General features: G+C 42.8%; 1 protein-coding gene across 1 annotated transcript in view; it reads right to left on the bottom strand.

Annotated features, from left to right (window-relative positions):
• The window catches only part of LOC126419604 (uncharacterized), a 1,338,018-nt gene that overhangs the window by 43,085 nt on the left and 1,275,748 nt on the right, over positions 1 to 19,185 (bottom strand). Inside the window, exons 12-14 of the mRNA XM_050086792.1 lie at positions 7,941 to 8,012; positions 6,460 to 7,829; positions 6,142 to 6,352 (exon numbers count right to left, since the gene is read on the bottom strand). The gene's annotated coding sequence lies outside the window, so the exon portion shown is untranslated. The remainder of the gene's footprint in view (positions 1 to 6,141; positions 6,353 to 6,459; positions 7,830 to 7,940; positions 8,013 to 19,185) is intronic.

The following is a 19,185-nucleotide window of genomic DNA, read 5'->3' as shown; positions in this document are numbered from 1 at the left end:
CTTAAAAACGAACAGGAAAGGGCTTAGTCTATTCACAAATAAATTTAAAAAAAGCCCATTACCGGTCCTAGCAGATCGACCACTCACAAATACTGATCGTAAGTTTGTTAGAAACAAATTGAACATACCTAGAGTCCGTGGTGTGTTTATGCGGGATACATTACCTTAGACTATGTGGAAAACTGGTGAATGTGGCATTGTGAATTTTGATGTTGCTAGAGGCCCCGGCACCCACTGGGTATCGTATGTTGTGAAAAAGGCGGATACCGTCTACTATTTCGACTCATTTGGTGACCTGCAACCGCCAGAAGAATTACAACGGTACTTCACTCACAGAAGACGCGTGTTCTACAATTATCAGCGCTATCAGGACTTTAATACACACCTCTGTGGGCATCTATGCATCCTATTTCTCTTCACGTTTGTAAAGAAGAAGAGGAAGCGTGCTATATAAGGAGGAGCTTTAAACTTTCCTTCATCAGTTGAGGTTCAGATGCAATGTCATACACTTTGACGTTAAAAGAACGATCATCTGTATTGCGTGCAAATTTGTTCCCGCCAATTGATTTCAGCGTTGGTGAATGGAATATTACATTGATTGGACTGGAGACGTACAACAGCATCCCAAATATCACTAAGACTAACAACAAACTGCATCTGGATATTAATGGTGCAAAAGATGTTGTGGAAATAGAACCGGGTGCATACGATATCGACGATTTAAACGAAGTCTTAAAGCAGTCTGGAAAAGGTATTGAACTACATGCAAACATCAATACGCTTAAATCTGTAATAAGGACTGTAAATGCAACGATTGACTGTAACCAGAAAGGTTCAATAGGGCGCCTGCTGGATGTCACAAAAGGGCAGGTTTTGAAAAAGGATCCAAGTAAATTTACAAGTCACATCAGACTGTGGACATACTTCCGTCAGCACAATCCGAGTCGAGTGTAACATTGCAACGAACTCCTATCTCAAGTATAGTCTGATTCATACTATTTACTTCCCCGCAGTTGCAACGGGGTATAAGATTGTTGAGACCCCTGCCAATGCAATATACCTTCCAGTGACAGCTCAGACATTGGACTATTTGGAGCTGCTTATTGTGGACTAGAATAATCAACTTGTTGACTATTGTGCTGAGAAAATCATTGTACGATTACATCTGAGGCAGGATGGGCGTACGGTATAAAACAAGTGCACGCAATCGATAGCATGCCACTTCACTACCGAACAGCAAAGTGATAACAAGTGCGAACTATGAGTTTCTTAAATCAGTTGGCCTGAAACCGCGCAATGACGTCCTCAATATAACCAGTCTAGTAGAGTATGATTAGAGAATTATACGTCAGGAATGTTTCTCCCATACGCTTCAACTACATTTAACAAGAACAATGAAATTAGGATTGTCATCCAGCACCAAGGCACTCTCGTGCTTCCATGCAAGAGTTGGACATATCTCGAGGGTCATTCAAGAAAACTGACGGCGGCGATACAGTGGGATCCAAGCTGACACGCAACGCATTGGAATTCCAAGAGATTCGCTATGAACTGAACGGTTCAGAGATCGATCATACATGCCAATGTAGGCACAACATCGACCTTAAAACATGCATCTCGGCATCACCAGCAGATCTGCACAGTTTAGAAAATGCAGGATGGTTCTTAGATGAGCCGGCGGATAGATCAGCTCAAGAGTACAAGCGATTTACTGCATGCATACCTCTGAAAATGCTTATGGGGTACTTTGAGGTTAAAAAATGGCTCTGAGCACTATGGGACTCAACTGCTGAGGTCATTAGTTCCCTAGAACTTAGAACTAGTTAAACCGAACTAACCTAAGGACATCACGAACATCCATGCCCGAGGCAGGAGTCGAACCTGCGACCGTAGCGGTCTTGCGGTTCCAGACTGCAGCGCCTTTAACCGCACGGCCACTTCGGCCGGCTGGTACTTTGACGACATGAGGCAGATAATAATCTGCTATGAACGCTAAACAGGAACTCATTCCGGTGTGGAGTGCGACAGACAATAACTCATACATTCAAGGAGCTCAAGAGGAGAATATGATCACAATTATCAAGATAATATGGGAAACGCCTCACATCAGCGTATCCAACGAGGAATGTTTGAAGCTTTTGAAAGTCCTGAATTTCGGTACATTCCTGTCACTGACATTTCGCTCGTGGGAGGTTTTCAAGTACCCTTTGTTACTGACTGCTGGCAGACAAACATGGGCTATTAAAACCTCTTCGCAGCTAGACACCTATATTCATCATACTTGCGTTTCAGGCAGATAGAAGAGGTAATATAGCAAATGATTCCGCCGTGTCTGACAAATGCAAGTTAACTAATGGCAAAGTCTACCTCAATTCAGAGTCCTTCCCATATGACAATTTACATCTGCAGTGGAATCAAAATTTATGCAGTCTAGCGTATGACATGTATGCAAGGTTTTGTGCTTTTACTATGAAATGGCCAAAGGAGAGCTAGAAGGTTATCTAAACAGTCTGCATAAGTTCAAGGAGCTTTCACGAATCATCGTAATAGACTGCTCGAAACAGAAAGATAATTACGTCTGGACCTATAGATGTGCGAACTGCATTTGAATCTTCGACAAATTTCCCAGAACACACTGCCACATATGCTCTAGTTCTACATGAGCGTGTGATCAACTACTGTCCACTCACCGGTGTCGTGCAACGAGCTGTATAAATGAATAGGAATTCACTGGGATAATCCTGGCATACTCTATAAAGATATGATGACTGCGCTTAAATTATTCGATCACACAGATACCATCATCTACGTGAAGGGGAAGGAGAAGATCTCACGAATGCGTCGAATCTTTAAGTTTGCTGCAATTCCAGACCTGTAATTCTATGGGTGTCGTCCTCTCCATCGACTCAAGAACATGTATCAAAAAAGTTTTGCTGTATCTGCTTATGAAAATGTAAAATAACTATTAAGTTGGCTTAATGAAAACAATGTTTTTCCTAACAAGCTATGTATACTTAGACACCTACGTCCCTAGCATGCAAGTTTAACCATGATACTATACCTGCTTCCATCTATACCTGCAGTCCACTGGAAGTGTGCGACCTACTTACCACACCCTTGTGCGTTGTCAACAAGGGACTAGCAGCACCTGTGCTATTAATAGGTAGACTTCCGCATTCCTGTGCCCTTGCCAGCAGTGAATTCTCTGAAATTGTGTGTTAATGGAGCTACATCTTGTTGATGTGTGCGTGCAATACATATATGACTGCAGAATGGTCACAGACATGTTTTAGTAAAAAAAAAAAATAATGATTAGGTTTTTTAAAAAATAACAGTGATGTATGGTAACGTATTCTTTTCGTTTATTCAATTCCATTCTTGAGATTACAATTTAGTTAGTGGTATGCAATTCAGTTCTTGATGTGGTTCAACACAGAGATACTTATTACTAGAATCCAACACATACTGGAGACTCCTCCATGGGGATGTTTTTCCTTATAGAGCCATACTTAAAACTAAAACAGAGGTATAGACTAACTTACATGCTAAATACTATTACTAAGGAAATTCCACCCAAACAGACTATATTGAACCGAGCTGCTCTGTGAATTAACGTTCTCCTACTTAACTAGATAGCTCTAAATATCTTTTTTTTACTAGACATTTTCGGTGAAATACTTATTTGGCTGGCTCAAGCTTAACGAGACAAGTTCTATATGTTTGAACTAGACATTTCCCATGAAATACATCAGTAACAACATTTAATTGGATGGTTCCAACTTAAATCAGTAGCTCTAAATATTTTCTGAACCAGGTGGCTCTTTGACTGGAAGGCTAGCAGTAGGTAAAGCTTAAACACTACTCCACGCACACACATGAATCATGAAAGATAGAAAATATTTTTTTTTTGCAGCACATGGTGCTTATACATAAGGAAATAATTTTTTGTATTTATTCTTTGTTTTTTTTCAGCACGTGGTGCTTATATAAACTAGATGCATTCACACACACACACACACTAATTACACTATGATAAAAGAGCCACACTTATCTATATATCTATCAAAGCCGCCCCCCCCCCCCCTATTTTCGCTCCAACTAAATAGTGTGTGGGAAAACTCCTTTCCTAGTCGCAAGTTGGAACTTTTCCTCATCAGGAAATGCAGATCGAGTGATATGAATATCATTCTGAGGTAGAGTTTCAACGATTTTCTGGAGTGAAGTCTGCATAAATCGTAAAAAGTGAAGGAAGCGGATCGTCATTTTTGGAGTCATTCATTTTGAGAAATAAATGTACTTCTCAACACTTTCAGGCAGGACACTGACCTGATCTTTCTTCATACCGAAATTAGCCAAATGCTCAATCAGAAAATGAGCGTCATACCCACTGAAATTATGAAAAGAGACATGTATGTGCCGTGGTAACTTATACTTCAAATTGCATGCGTTTTGAGCTGCACCGAGGAACTTTCCCGTAAGATGGCAATGATCTCTGCAGGGAGTTTCCGCTTTTCTATCTAACGGCACCCCGCAGTTATGACAATTAAACGCCTATTCATACAATTCATCATCTCTTTGATTTGGTCATGGGAGTGTTCGCGCTGTAGAGCTTATCAACTTCCCATGAAAGTTGATCAAGTTCAGTGAGAAGCCAAACCGCAGGATCATCCTCGACATAAGACTCGTAGCGTTGAAGTTTAGAATCATATCCACCTACAACTTGGAATGCTGCCGCATAAGATACGTGTTTTTTGTGAAGGTTGTATGTGAGGCTAAGGTGTTCCCTTCACAGAGAGTAATATGAGGCAGCAGGCATTCAAAGTCGGCGTACACTACAAATGGACTTCACTGCTGGTGGCGAGCATTTTGAAATTTAATGAAGTTATTTTCCTCTGTGGGCATAACAACACGTACCGGGTCCTTGGAAGCACAATCTAATAGATGTATCACTAATAACTCGTCTCGTGAAAAATAATTCAGGCACCTTAAATATGTTGTTTATGTTTATTTATCTGGAAGGAAAGGAGTCGGAACATGTCTTTGATCCAAACATAGTGGTAATTTTCACCTTCAAAGAAGACCAGCGAGTTTACATGCTGATTACGCTCACCTGAACATTTTGAGAAATGGAGGGGTCCAACTACCGTATGCTTGTCCTACCCATCTCACTTGTCGTAGTTATTCTTCTTCAGGCCATAAACGTGAACCAATATTCCGGTATTCTACGCCTCAAATTTAGGTATGTCTTGAATCTTGAAGGGGAACTCGATACCAATGAAGTTATGTCTTAATATCACGGACTTTGTAACTGCTCGGACGCTCAGGATGATCTCTGTAATTTTACTTTCTTTCACAAACCAGGATTGACCATGCAAAACAATCATCATATCGATTTTCGACATTGATACATGCCTTCTTGTTAACTATATCTTTAGGGAGCTTAATATAACTGGACCCTCCTTTTACTGGATATGGATGTCAAGGTGTGGTATATAGCTGAGCACCTTAGCTGACCCTCTAACTTCCGGGCCATAATAGCACTCAAGGTGGATTCATGATACCACTCAGCAATGGGTGTGTTCCGAGAAATAATGCCATTATCAACCCACATGTAGTGCAGAGTTGTAGCTTCTGCATCATCAGGATGTTTGGATGGGAGATTCAGCTCCCAGCAGAGTACTGCACTGCATTTAATGGCAGTAAATCTCGGATCGTCTAGGGCTGAGCAGCTCGGTCTCCAAGACAGGGAGGCAGGCTTCTAAAAACCCGACAGGGTCGCGATACCTCCCTCTTGGATTCTCAATCCTTGTGAATGAGATACGCCCCTCAAAAGCCCTCGCAACTGCTGAGTATCCTAGAGGGGTCATTATACCGTTATCCTGATGTCCTTCACTATCATTAGGATGGGAGAGAGCATTACCACCAGCCATAGAAGAATCACTATTACTACAACTAGGGGTCCACCCCGTCGATGATGGGGCTGGTGAGTGTGCGTCTGCTGCAGGGAGGGCATGCGCCAAGGTACATATACCTTTCGCTGACGGCGGGGGCGAACTGCCTGAGGGGGCAGAGGCGGTGATGGCCGGTGGGAACAACTGGGCAGTGACGGTGGTTCCCGGGGTCTGTGTTCCCATTACTGACCTGATAGGTGGAAGACAGATGACCACCTCCTGTCGGCTGAGTTGTCCACGGACGCCATAGGGTATGCGCTGGTGCGCTGTAGGGGCAGCTGCCGCCTCTCACGCAACTGTGAGCGGTGCTATACAAGGCGCTGCGCGTCTCTACAGAGTGTGACCAATTCCCGTCCCCGCAACCATTGGTCTAGATATCCGCTGTAGTTGGTGTGATATCGCTGTAGCATACAAAAAAGAAAAAATAAATTAAATGATCTAGATTTTAAAAAATAACAATAAATGATGGTGAATATTTTGGAACTTTATCATTACAACAAAAAATTACCTTCTCCACTCTGGCTACATTTCTTGAGCAACTCAACAGCACATTCACTCAGGTCTCCCACCCCCTCTGGTATCTCCTCCGCCTCATCTGAAAGGGTCAGATGGCTGCACCTTTCGGATTCTGCCTCCGCAGCGGCCGCCATCACATGAGTCCAATTAGCGATTTCACATCTACATGGATACCCTGCATATCACATTCGGGTGCCCGGCAGAGGGCTCATCGAACCACCTTCACAATGCTCTATTATTCCAATCTCGTATAGCGCGTGGAAAGAATGAACACCTATATCTTTCTGTACGAGCTCTTATTTCCCTCATTTTATCGTGGTGATCGTTCCTCCGTATGCAGGTCGGTGTCAACAAAATATTTTCGCATTCGGAGAAGAAGGTTGGTGACGAATTTCGTGAGAAGATTCCGTCGCAACGGAAAACGCCTTTGTTTTAAAGATGTCCAGTCCAAATTCTGTATCATTTCTGTGACACACTCTTCCATATTTCGCGATAATACAAAACGTGCTGCCTTTCTTTGAACTTTTTCGATGTACTCAGCCAGTTCTATCTGGTAAGGATCCCACACCGCGCAGCAGTATTCTAAAAGAGGACGGACAAGCGTAGTGTAGACAGTCTCCTTAGTAGATCTGTTACATTTTCCAAGTGTCCTGCCAATAAAACGCAGTCTTTGGTTAGCCTTCCTCACAACATTTTATATGTTTTCCTTCCAATTTAAGTGGTTCGTAAGTGTAATACCTAGGTATTTAGTTGAATTTTCGGCTTTTAGATTAGACTGATTTATCGTGTAAATGAAGTTTAACGAATTCCTTTTCGCACGATCCAGATATCTTTTTTAAATTGTTTTTCAATTTGTTTCGATCTTCTGATGACATTTTTAGTCGATAAACGACAGCATCATCGGCAAACAACCGAAGACGGCTGCTCAGATTGTCTCCAAAATCGTTTATGTAGATAAGAAACAGCAAAGGGCCTATAACACTACCTTGGGGAACGCCAAAAATCACTTCTGTTTTACTCGATGACTATCCGTTAGTTACTGCGAACTGTGACCTCTCTGACAGTAAATCACAAATCCAGTCACATAACTGAGACGAAACTCCATAAGCACGTAATTTCACTAGAGCCGCTTGTGTGGTACACTGTTAAAAGCCTTCCGGAAACCTAGAAATACGAAATCAATTTGAAATCCCCTGTCAGTAGCACTCAACACTTCATGTGAATAAAGAGCTAGTTGTGTTTCACAGGAACGATGCTCTCTAAATCCATGTTGCCTGTCTGTCAATAGACCATTTTCTTCACCCGCGCCTTGGTCTGAATGCTTCACACCCTCGGCGGCTCCGCCCCTATCCATAGAATCATCTAGAACGAAAAGAAAAAATGTCTCAGACAACTCAATGTAGGCACTTAGAACACCACTATATATTACACGACATTATTTTATCTAAAACTACATTGTACAAATGTACTTACATTTGCGCCGTGTTTCAGCCTTCTCAACCTCTAGCTGACGAGCCAGTTCCACCAGCATGCGAGGGATGAATTCTACAAAGACGGAAAAGACTGACTATAACATCCAGGATGGAAAACACACACACACACACACACATACACACACACACACACACACACACACACACACACACACATATATATATATATATATATATATATATATATATATATATATATATATATACTCCTGGAAATGGAAAAAAGAACACATTGACACCGGTGTGTCAGACCCACCATACTTGCTCCGGACACTGCGAGAGGGCTGTACAAGCAATGATCACAGGCACGGCACAGCGGACACACCAGCAACCGCAGTGTTGGCCGTCGAATGGCGCTAGCTGCGCAGCATTTGTGCACCGCCGCCGTCAGTGCCAGCCAGTTTGCCGTGGCATACGGAGTTCCATCGCAGTCTTTAACACTGGTAGCATGCCGCGACAGCGTGGACGTGAACCGTATGTGCAGTTGACGGACTTTGAGCGAGGGCGTATAGTGGGCATGCGGGAGGCCGGGTGGACGTACCGCCGAATTGCTCAACACGTGGGGCGTGAGGTCTCCACAGTACATCGATGTTGTCGCCAGTAGTCGGCGGAAGGTGCACGTGTCCGTCGACCTGGGACCGGACCGCAGCGACGCACGGATGCACGCCAAGACCGTAGGATCCTAGGCAGTGCCGTAGGGGACCGCACCGCCACTTCCCAGCAAATTAGGGACACTGTTGCTCCTGGGGTATCGGCGAGGACCATTCGCAACCGTCTCCATGAAGCTGGGCTACGGTCCCGCACACCGTTAGGCCGTCTTCCGCTCACGTCCCAACATCGTGCAGCCCGCCTCCAGTGGTGTCGCGACAGGCGTGAATGGAGCGACGAATGGAGACGTGTCGTCTTCAGCGATGAGAGTCGCTTCTGCCTTGGTGCCAATGATGGTCGTATGCGTGTTTGGCGCCGTGCAGGTGAGCGCCACAATCAGGACTGCATACGACCGAGGCACACAGGGCCAACACCCGGCATCATGGTGTGGGGAGCGATCTCCTACACTGGCCGTACACCACTGGTGATCGTCGAGGGGACACTGAATAGTGCACGGTACATCCAAACCGTCATCGAACCCATCGTTCTACCATTCCTAGACCGGCAAGGGAACTTGCTGTTCCAACAGGACAATGCACGTCCGCATGTATCCCGTGCCACCCAACGTGCTCTAGAAGGTGTAAGTCAACTACCCTGGCCAGCAAGATCTCCGGATCTGTCCCCCATTGAGCATGTTTGGGACTGGATGAAGCGTCGTCTCACGCGGTCTGCACGTCCAGCACGAACGCTGGTCCAACTGAGGCGCCAGGTGGAAATGGCATGGCAAGCCGTTCCACAGGACTACATCCAGCATCTCTACGATGGTCTCCATGGGAGAATAGCAGCCTGCATTGCTGCGAAAGGTGGATATACACTGTACTAGTGCCGACATTGTGCATTCTCTGTTGCCTGTGTCTATGTGCCTGTGGTTCTGTCAGTGTGATCATGTGATGTATCTGATCCCAGGAATGTGTCAATAAAGTTTCCCCTTCCTGGGACAATGAATTCACGGTGTTCTTATTTCAATTTCCAGGAGTGTATATATATATGCGCACGCGCACACACAATCAGTTAAAGGACGCGACAGTCTGTGGACTGTGACCCCCACAGATATATGAACAGACACAACATTCGGCACAAGAACAAAAATACATCAGCACCCATATATGACCGAAACAGAAATATTTTCGAATTTGGTCTTGGTTTTCCACAGCAACATCGTCAGGTATGAAAGCAGTGTTTGGCTTTGCTTTTTCAGGTGGAGGGATATACCGCCTTTCACTGAATGTCGTGTATGTAACACCATCTACACCGCGCAATATCTCCTGTAATAGCTGACACTTGGGTTGAAACAGTGTTTTTGAGAACACACACATGCTCATATCGGACTCCATCTACATGTGTTAGCAGCGTCATGAGGGGATTAGTCTTCCCACAATTGAATGGACCTACAATAACTGCTCGTATATTATCAGGAAGGAGAATTCCATTCTTTTTCTTCTTCAGGTCGTCTTTTGCATCTTCACAGGACCAGTCACTGACAACAAAGTCCTTGTGATGAGGATGTTTCACCCACCCTGCCATGATACTAACTATGCCAGGTACTGACAAGTAGTTGACATATATAAATACACAAACTTGAAGGGACAGTAATAGTATGTGTAGCCACTGTAGCTCAGTCACTTAACCAAAAATATGGTTCTGAGCACTATGGGACTTAACATCTGTGGTCATCAGTCCCCTAGAACTTAGAACTACTTAAACCTAACTAACCTAAGGACAGCACACACATCCATGCCCGAGGCAGGATTCGAACCTGCGACCGTAGCAGTCGCGCGGTTCCGGACGGCGCGCCTAGAACCGCTAGACCACCGCGGCCACAGTCACTTAACCGACAGCTATATTGACTACACAGAGAAAACAGCTATATCTTTTACCAATGAAGAGTAACTCGATAAATCATTATCTCAATAACTGGTATAACACTGAAAAAAATATTAATAATTGTAATACTTTGACTATAATGAGAGAGGTAAGAAATACAACACAAACACGGTTTGAGATTATATTTATAAACAATATCTATTCATTTATTTAAATGTCATACACAGGGTGTAGTATTTCAGGAATATCATTACACTCTTAATGTATAGTCTTCTTCGCACCTGTGCAGTACTTGCCAAATAAAGCTTTTCTTTGCATGCAATAAATTCCACGTATATCTACCTCAAGCCAATAGATGCCTCACAGTACTCAGGTTTTTCACACACACATTTGATCTATTTCTCTTTAGGTTCAGCGTTCACATTCAAAGGTGCTGCTTCAAATGGTCGACATGTACACTACGCACACTTAAGAAGTTTACATCATCATTGTATGCAGAGTCTATGCTCGGCAACAAATGGTTCAGTCTCTTCAATGCAAGACATAGCGCAGTATCCAGTTCGTATAACTTCATAACTGAGGCATATCTTAGATAAGCACAGTTGTCATCCGATTTCACACATAATACACAGTCATCATACACTGTTGTAATAGAAATTGTCACGCCAATAAGGCAAATGTAATCAGCTGCTGAATGATGTAAGTAATTTTATCATTATCATCTCATGTTTTAGTCCTTGCAGGATATATTTGCACCCCACCCCGTCTTACTGGACGGTCAAGAATTACTTTGTCGGTGGGGTCTGTAGCTTAAGACTGTTTCTGGTAATGTCGTGTAGGGCATTTAGTTGACATGCTGTCGCTATTTTTCTTGGTACTGATAAAGAAGCATCTCTTACAGGTAGTTGAAGGGTGTGAGAACTATACTGTCACCTTATGTGGTACCATGTGAAATTATAGGGCACGCTGCTTAAGAGCAACCTGTTAGGCCAGCCATCTACTAATAAATCTATAAATCTCTATTTGGTACAGCGCTGAGAGTTTGAAACGCTATATGCGTCAACTGTACATATTTGATTACAAGATACGTACTCTTTTTCGAAGCTGTATATAAGTGATCGTCATTTTCGCAGGTAATGTGAGTGTTTATATTAAGAAGAACTAATGTTTAGTTTTTTTGTCGCTGTTAGGTTGTCCCCGCCCATGAATAATGTTTTGAAGACAACCGAGCTTTACTAGACATGGTCTATTGGAGGTGATATACCCTTCATTCCTCCAACCTTTGAACTGACTAAATCAACCACAGGGGGGATATCTGGTTTAACGTAGACTCAGAACAACACTGTAACTTCGAATTTTCCACGACATCAAATCATTGCGACAGGTGCGATAGTTGCTAATATCCTAGTTGTTGGATTTTGTTCACATGTGAAAATATGAACGGGCTCGTTTTAAATTGTATGTGTTCATGTGTTCTGAGTCTGTACTTACTTTTCCTTCATAGGTACCATATAGCTTAATAACTGTGCTGCTAAATCAGAGCCTGTACTGACGGCTGACGAGTGTTATGTACGTCATGGCTTGTGGCCGCTTGTTACCGCTACGTGTAATTATTCCGTCGCCTGACGCCAGTAACTATGCTCGCTGTTTCTGGGCGTTACGCCAAAGTATGCGAGTACTGTAATTCTGGAGACAACGCGCAGCCTTACTTATGTGTAAAATTACAATTTCCTTATTTTTTTTCAAGGAGAAAGACTTGTTCCTCTGAGACCAGTGGCACGTAAACGTATCCAAAGATATACATCAATAATAATTAGGTGATTCAAATAAAAATGAAGTAATAGTGAACAAGAAAAAACGCTCACTGAACCCCAGCTTATAGATTCTCAGAAAACCAGTAGCGCGTATAATATGAAAATTAGAACCACACTACATCCGACATAATGCCTACTGGACCGACAATTTCGTCATAAACCTTACTGAGCAACCACCTACAGTAAGTGTAACACTTATCTTTATTGGAGACTGCCAAGAAGGAAGCAAGCTTAAAGGCGTTGCCGATAAAGCACGAGCGCTTTCTGGTCAAGCGATTGCTCCAGGAATCACGTAGGCACATGCACAAAGCGTCGCATTACAACCCCGGTAAACGGTATCAGGCTGCTCTTGCGAGAGGGCGCTGGGGAGGGGGGGGGGGGGGGGGGGAGGGGGGGAGGGGGGCGTTACGTAACTGAATGTTACTAAGCCGCCGAAGTTGTGGGGTGCAGCAGGGTGGCGGTAGGTGCAGTCAGGTTACAACACCTCCAATGTTTTTCCTCAGGCCTGGTGACAGATAGAAACATGCCGTTTTAAAACAAATGCACACTCGTTGTGATTGCGTGACCGATGGCGACACTGTATGACACATTGAATTCTTGCGGCAACGGCGAGAATAAGGCCTTTTGATACAATGGCGACGTTTTCATTGAAAGACCAGCACGTCGTCATTCGCTTTATTGATTTACGTAGACTGACACCAGTTGAAATTCATGGCCAGTTGAGTGAGACGTGACCATGGTGTTACGGGTGTGTTTAATGCACATTCGTGGGTGCGACAGTTCAAAGAAGGCAGAACTTTTGACAAATCAAGATCATCTCAGCACCTGGTTTTGCTACATGATCCGAGTGAGTGGAGAAAGTTGCTTTAGTAGTAGTAGGAGCACCAGCAGCAGCTTTTTTCATCCGTAGATCTCTTATTACAAGGCCATAGGACATGTCAAAGTATTCACAAGTTTAGACCAATTTAAAATAATCTAATTCGTATACACATACATTTACAGACTTCTAGTTAGAGACAATCATTAGATTTACTCCTGGTATACAATTTTATTTTTTTTTTCTTATTAAATAATGTAATGCCACACTGTTCACTCACATCCCGCTATCAGTCACTGCAAACACTATACACACATTGTTTCGTAACACTTAACTCGCTACACACACACACACACACACACACACACAGAAGAGAGAGAGAGAGAGAGAGAGAGAGAGAGGAATAGGTGTTAGTATTGTGCAATGCATAGCTTGGGGTAAGTTTTTCTAGAAAAGGAAAAACAATGCGAAGGGGTTATGTGGAATGATGGATGTTTTATAATCATTATTATTATTTGTGTACCATTTTTTTACCAAACCCCTACTGCTTTATCTAAGTAATCCTTCAATGTATAAAATGTATTGCATAACAGGTACTTTTTAGCTGCCCTTTTAAGTAAGTGTGTTTTAGCAATTTATTTTATCCTTGGCAATTTATTGTACAGTATTATTCCTTGGTAGAAAATGCTGGTTTGAGTTTTATGTTTATTTTTTCTTGGCAAATTAAGTTGAATATAGCTCTTGTTCCATGGTCTTGGACAGAGCTGTTTGTGCAGTAATTACCAATGTTATTTTTGATGTGTACAACTGACTGGTAAATTTTTCACACAGAGCGCTTAAATTCCCCAGTGTCTTGAATAGATCTTTATAGTGAGCTCGACTACCATTTTTGGTTACGATTCTTATGGCTCTTTTCTGGAGTTTGAAAATTGTGTTCATATTTTGTGCATTTGTTCCACAAAAAAAGAATGCCAAAGCTAAGAACTGAGCGTACATGTGAAAAGAATGTAACTGAAAGACACTGCATGTTACACACTGATGATAGGATTCTAAGGGTATATCATGCTGATTGCATTCTGTTTGCAAGTATCTTTGTGTGTTCCACACCACTTCAACTGACAATCAATATTCATCGCTCGAAATTTTGCGTTTGTTACACAGTATATAGAGGTGCCATCTGCATTTAATTTAACATTGTCATTTTCCCTCTTCAAACTGAAATTAATGGCATTAGTTTTCTTTATGTTCAATGTCACTTTATTGCTTATTGACCAAGCGTAAACTTACTTGATAGATTCATTTGCTTTCTCTGCAAGGAGTTCTCTTGTTTTCTCAGTGACTATAACATTGCTGTTATCAGTGAAGAGAATTTGTTCGCCATGAGTAACACTACTGGAAAAGTCATTGATGTAAGGTAAAAGCGGAACAGATGACGCGGAAGGACAGACGCCGCCATTCCAAGAAATTCGTCAGCAGACATTGCTGTGCGCGCAACGCACATTGTTGTTGTAACCGCTGGTGAGAGCAGTTTACTCCCAAGTTTTTGTACTTGGGGAGCGGAAAATAGGAGAGAAATTTAAGAAAATAGCATTTCGAGACCAAGGTAAGTCAAGGAAATTTTTCACGATTCTTTTTTAATAGTATGTACTAGTATATACGCGCCTACTAGCTTATAACTTGTATTTAGATTGTAGGATATGTCAGTCGACTAATGGCTTCTTCCGATAACATCTTTAGTGAAAATGGGGGCGCGGCATCTGTCCCTACGAAAACGGAAAGATGGCGCACCATTACTGTGGGACAGATGCCGAAATGCCTGCAATGCTAACAGGAGTCCATACGTTTTTGTTTTACAGAAAAATAGCGAGAAAACACATTAGGACAACAGACAGGGGAAAATGGACTCCAGAAGATCTATTAGAGGCAGTGAAACTAGTCGAAGAGGAAGGTTATGCTAAAAGGAAAGCAACTCAATGAAAAATATACCAAAACGAACATTAAGGAAAAGACTTGCTACGCAAAGTTTCAAGAAAGCAGGGTGTGGACCATCATCATACTTGGATGAAGATGCAGAAAGTAAATTAGTTGCCCATATAAAGAAATTGCAATCATGTGGCTTTGCTCCCATACCATCAGACGTCAGGCAAATAGCTTTCGATTTAGCTCATCAGATGGACTGAAAAACAAATTCAACAGGGAAAGATTGGTTTCTCTCATTTTTAGAACGCAATGAGGGCTTAAGCATCAGAAAAGCGCAAGGGCTTTCTGTAGCCAGAGCGACTGGAATGATCAGTGATATTTTCATGGATTGGTTCAAAAACCGTTTCCTTCCTATAAAGGCGCCTGGCCCTACTCTGCTTCTGTTAGATGGTCATGCCTCTCTCATGAATTGTGTCATCATTTTGGATATAGCTGCTGAAAATGAAGTGTCGATAATTTGTTTGCCTATCCACACGACACACTTTTTACAGCCACTAGACCGATCATTTTTCAAGCCGCTGAAATCTTAAAGAGGCTTGTCATTCATGGATTGTAGGTAATGCAAGCAAAGACAGAAGACTTACAAGGCAGCAATTTCGAGAGTTGCTCTTCAAAGCATGACTCGCGCTGCCAGGTTGGTGTATCCGGACTTAGAGCTACTGGAATTATACCGCTTGACAGAGCAGTAATTCCAGACCATACCTTTGTTTCAGACATTAATAGTACTGAACTCCCAACTACTGCAGATGTCTCTAATGATCTGACTCCAGAAGAGCCATCAACATCAAGGTCTGAAACTGTCAACAGAACACCCTCCTACCTGCAAACCTTGCACAAATTTGGCTACTCATCGACCAACTGATCAAGGCAGCTGCTGTGTAAATGACATCTCAGTGAGACCTAATGGAGAGACTCCATCAAAATTGCTGGAAAAGATTTCACCTGCTCCTATACTGCATCAGAGAAATAAATCCAAAAGAAATCAATCAGCAACAAATATAACATCCGACGATTTTATAGAAACGAAAAGAAAGAAAGTCACCGAAAGAAACAAGAAAGGAAAAGCTCTTGCCCACAAAAATGTCGCAGCTAAAAGAAATGAAATCCCGAAAACCAGAGGGGGAAAAAACCGCCAAAGAGGCCTCTGTTTGAAGACTCAGTTTCAGATGATGATGACGATCATCATAAATCATAATATCGATATTTCCCCACCCGGTAGTTCCTCCGACGAATTAAATTCCGAAGAAAACGAATGTGTAGAGTGCCTTGAACTTTATCAAGAAGCAACGTCTACCTCTGACTGGATTCAGTGTATAGGATGTTCTAGGTGGTTTCATGAATCATGCACTCTCAATGGGAACATGTGTCGTTTGTGTGGACGACTTAAAAATAAACATGGAAAACAAAAATCGAAGTGAATGTCATTTTCAATGTATTTTACCATTGGACATCTGTCCCTTATACGGCATCTTGCGCCACTTACTAATTAATTGTAATTTACAAACCTTTGTACATCATAAGAATGTTCCTTTGTTATGAAGTTTTTTGTGATGCGATGTTATCTATAATAAAATACAATGTTCAAATCTTGCCTAATTTTATTGCGATTTAAGTGTTTATATATTGATAAAAATTAATTTGAGAAAATGTGCGGCGTCTGTCTCGCCTTCACCTTATATCAGAAATAATATTGGTTCTAATATGCTACCGGTACCTTGTGGAACCCCTATATTAATGAATTTTGATGCTGATAAGTGTTTAGAGGATCGCCGAATGAATGTGGAACACATCTTCTGCAAAGCTGGCATTTCTGTGGGAACTGTGCACAAAATCCTGCACGAAGACCTGAAAGCGCGAGAAATATTCTCCAGGTGGGCGCCACGAATGCTGACGGACGACGAGGTTTTGCGTGTGGCATGGCGCCGAGCAATGACGACGCGTGATGACGGCGAGAGTGGGTCTTTCTTTTCATCGATTGTGGCAATAGGTGAGACATGGATATAATTTTTTCAGTCTTGAAACGAAGCGTCAGTCAGCTAATGAAAACACACACCTCCCCATCACCAAAAAAATTTCGAGGAAGTGCCAAGTGCCGAAAAAAATGTCACGACGATGGCGTAATCCTTACTCATTGCGTGCAAAGGGCAACATTGTGATAGGTGCATCTTACTAAGATATTTTGAAGAAGCTCCTTCTCATATTGCTTGAAAGACGGCCAAGAAGGGCTATGGCAGTACTCTTTCAACAAGGCAACGCGCCAGCGCAGCGGTCCAACGCGACGCTGCAGTTTCTTCATGCTAACAACTCTGAAGTGATTCCTCTTGTTCCCTATTCACGTGATCTAGCTCCTAGCGACTCCCGTGGTCTCACGTTCCCCGGCCGTGCTGCTATCGCATCACCGATTTTCCAGTCCTCAAACCAGACACTCAAACAAGCGTTGGCAGCGGCCAGTGAGTCATGGCGTCGACGTTGTGGAAAATTTGTACAGGAAGCAGACGGCGTCCAGAAGTAATACAAGTTTTCGTGCTATTTGTTCATGAGAAGACAAATCGGAGTTGTTATAACCTAACGCACCTCGTAATACGAGGGTTGCATGAAAAGTAATGCTCCACCTTCGTTAATTGGGTTTGAATGGGAATTTTTTAATAAATCAAACGCAGAAATAATCCCTAGAATGTGATCTTTAATTACCCATATTCACTTTTCCACATAACCATTGGATGCTTTTCTGCCAACGATGAACTAGTTTTCTCAAGTCGTCACGGAAGAAATTGACACTGTACCCGCAACCACAGTCTCACAGTTCTCTCAACGTCATCAGAAGCAAAATGATGTCCCTGCAGGTTGTCTTCCATTATCGGGAACAGACGAAAGTCAGACGGTGCTAAATCTACACCCTATAGAGGACGCCATACGGTGGTGAGATTCAGTCTCTGAAGTTCTGCTGTGGTGGCACGTGAAGTGTGTGGTCTGGCATTGTCACGCCAAGCAAAGCAAAGCAAAGCAATGTGACCCACACGTTCTTGTGAAATGCCGATTGTGCTTGCAATTTCTCTGAGTGATACGATGACCGTCGTAAATCAATCTGTCAACATTTTGCTTTTGAAACTCTGGTTGCTGCCACAGACCGTCCAACTTTTTGTTTGTCACGCAGGCCGGATGTTCCCGCCTCAACATCTTTAAAACTTACTCACCCAACGACGCGCAGTACTCGCACACATCATCAACACAATCGCCATGAACTGCTTTCATTCTATGATGAATCTCCTTTGGGGTGTCTCCTCCTGCTGTCAAGAATTCAATAATTGCACGTTGCTTAAAGCGCATTGACCGACCGACCGTCATACTTTACACTGTCACAACACAACCGTTCAATGCTAAGGCTTCCCGTCAACTGGAGCTGTAGAGAAGAGGTTACGGAACAAGCCAGTACCTGCCGGATACCGATGCTGCCAACTGTTGAGTTACGAAGGTGGAGGCATTACTTTTCAGTCAACCCTCGTACTTAACAGGGACACAGCATTAAGTTTGAGTAAAACGTGGTGTCTGTAATTCAGTTTACTAAAGTCAGATCGGACAAAATGCGAATGCTCTCTTACCTTTTTTTACAGTTGCTATTGTCTTTTGAGTATCTTAAAGTACAGTAAGACTATTGTAATCTCTGATGACGCATTGTATTTTTCCTACACCTTTTGTTTCGAGTAGAAACAATGATCAATGAAATCAATGCTTGATGCTTCATAAGGAATCTGTAGACAATTCGTGGAGAGAATATGATAATGTTACCTCGGTTGCAAAACTTAGAAGCCTAGACGTGGTAAGTAAAACCAGTAAATTTTTATTCGCAGAAACTTTTTCGTGTATTCACGTGTTGTCCGTGGTACACATCCAAAATTATGCAGAGCGAATTTTGGATGCATATGGAAAGTCAGCGCAGAACAGGATTCCTCTCTTTTTTCCCCTGCAGTTTAGATAACAGTGTCAAACTTTTTGTTTGTTGTGCCGGCCTTCAGAAACTGAACTGACTGCGGCAGGAAGAGCCAGGCGCGCGAGACACTTCCTGGCTCGTGGTGACAACACGTGGCTGGCGCGTGCAAGCAACAGTGTGCCACAGTCGATAGACAAATACGTAGCTTGGCCGG

Source organism: Schistocerca serialis, chromosome 9 (genome assembly GCF_023864345.2).
Source record: "Schistocerca serialis cubense isolate TAMUIC-IGC-003099 chromosome 9, iqSchSeri2.2, whole genome shotgun sequence".
Taxonomy (NCBI): Eukaryota; Metazoa; Arthropoda; class Insecta; order Orthoptera; family Acrididae; genus Schistocerca; species Schistocerca serialis.
This window is presented reverse-complemented; position numbering and strand designations above follow the sequence as displayed.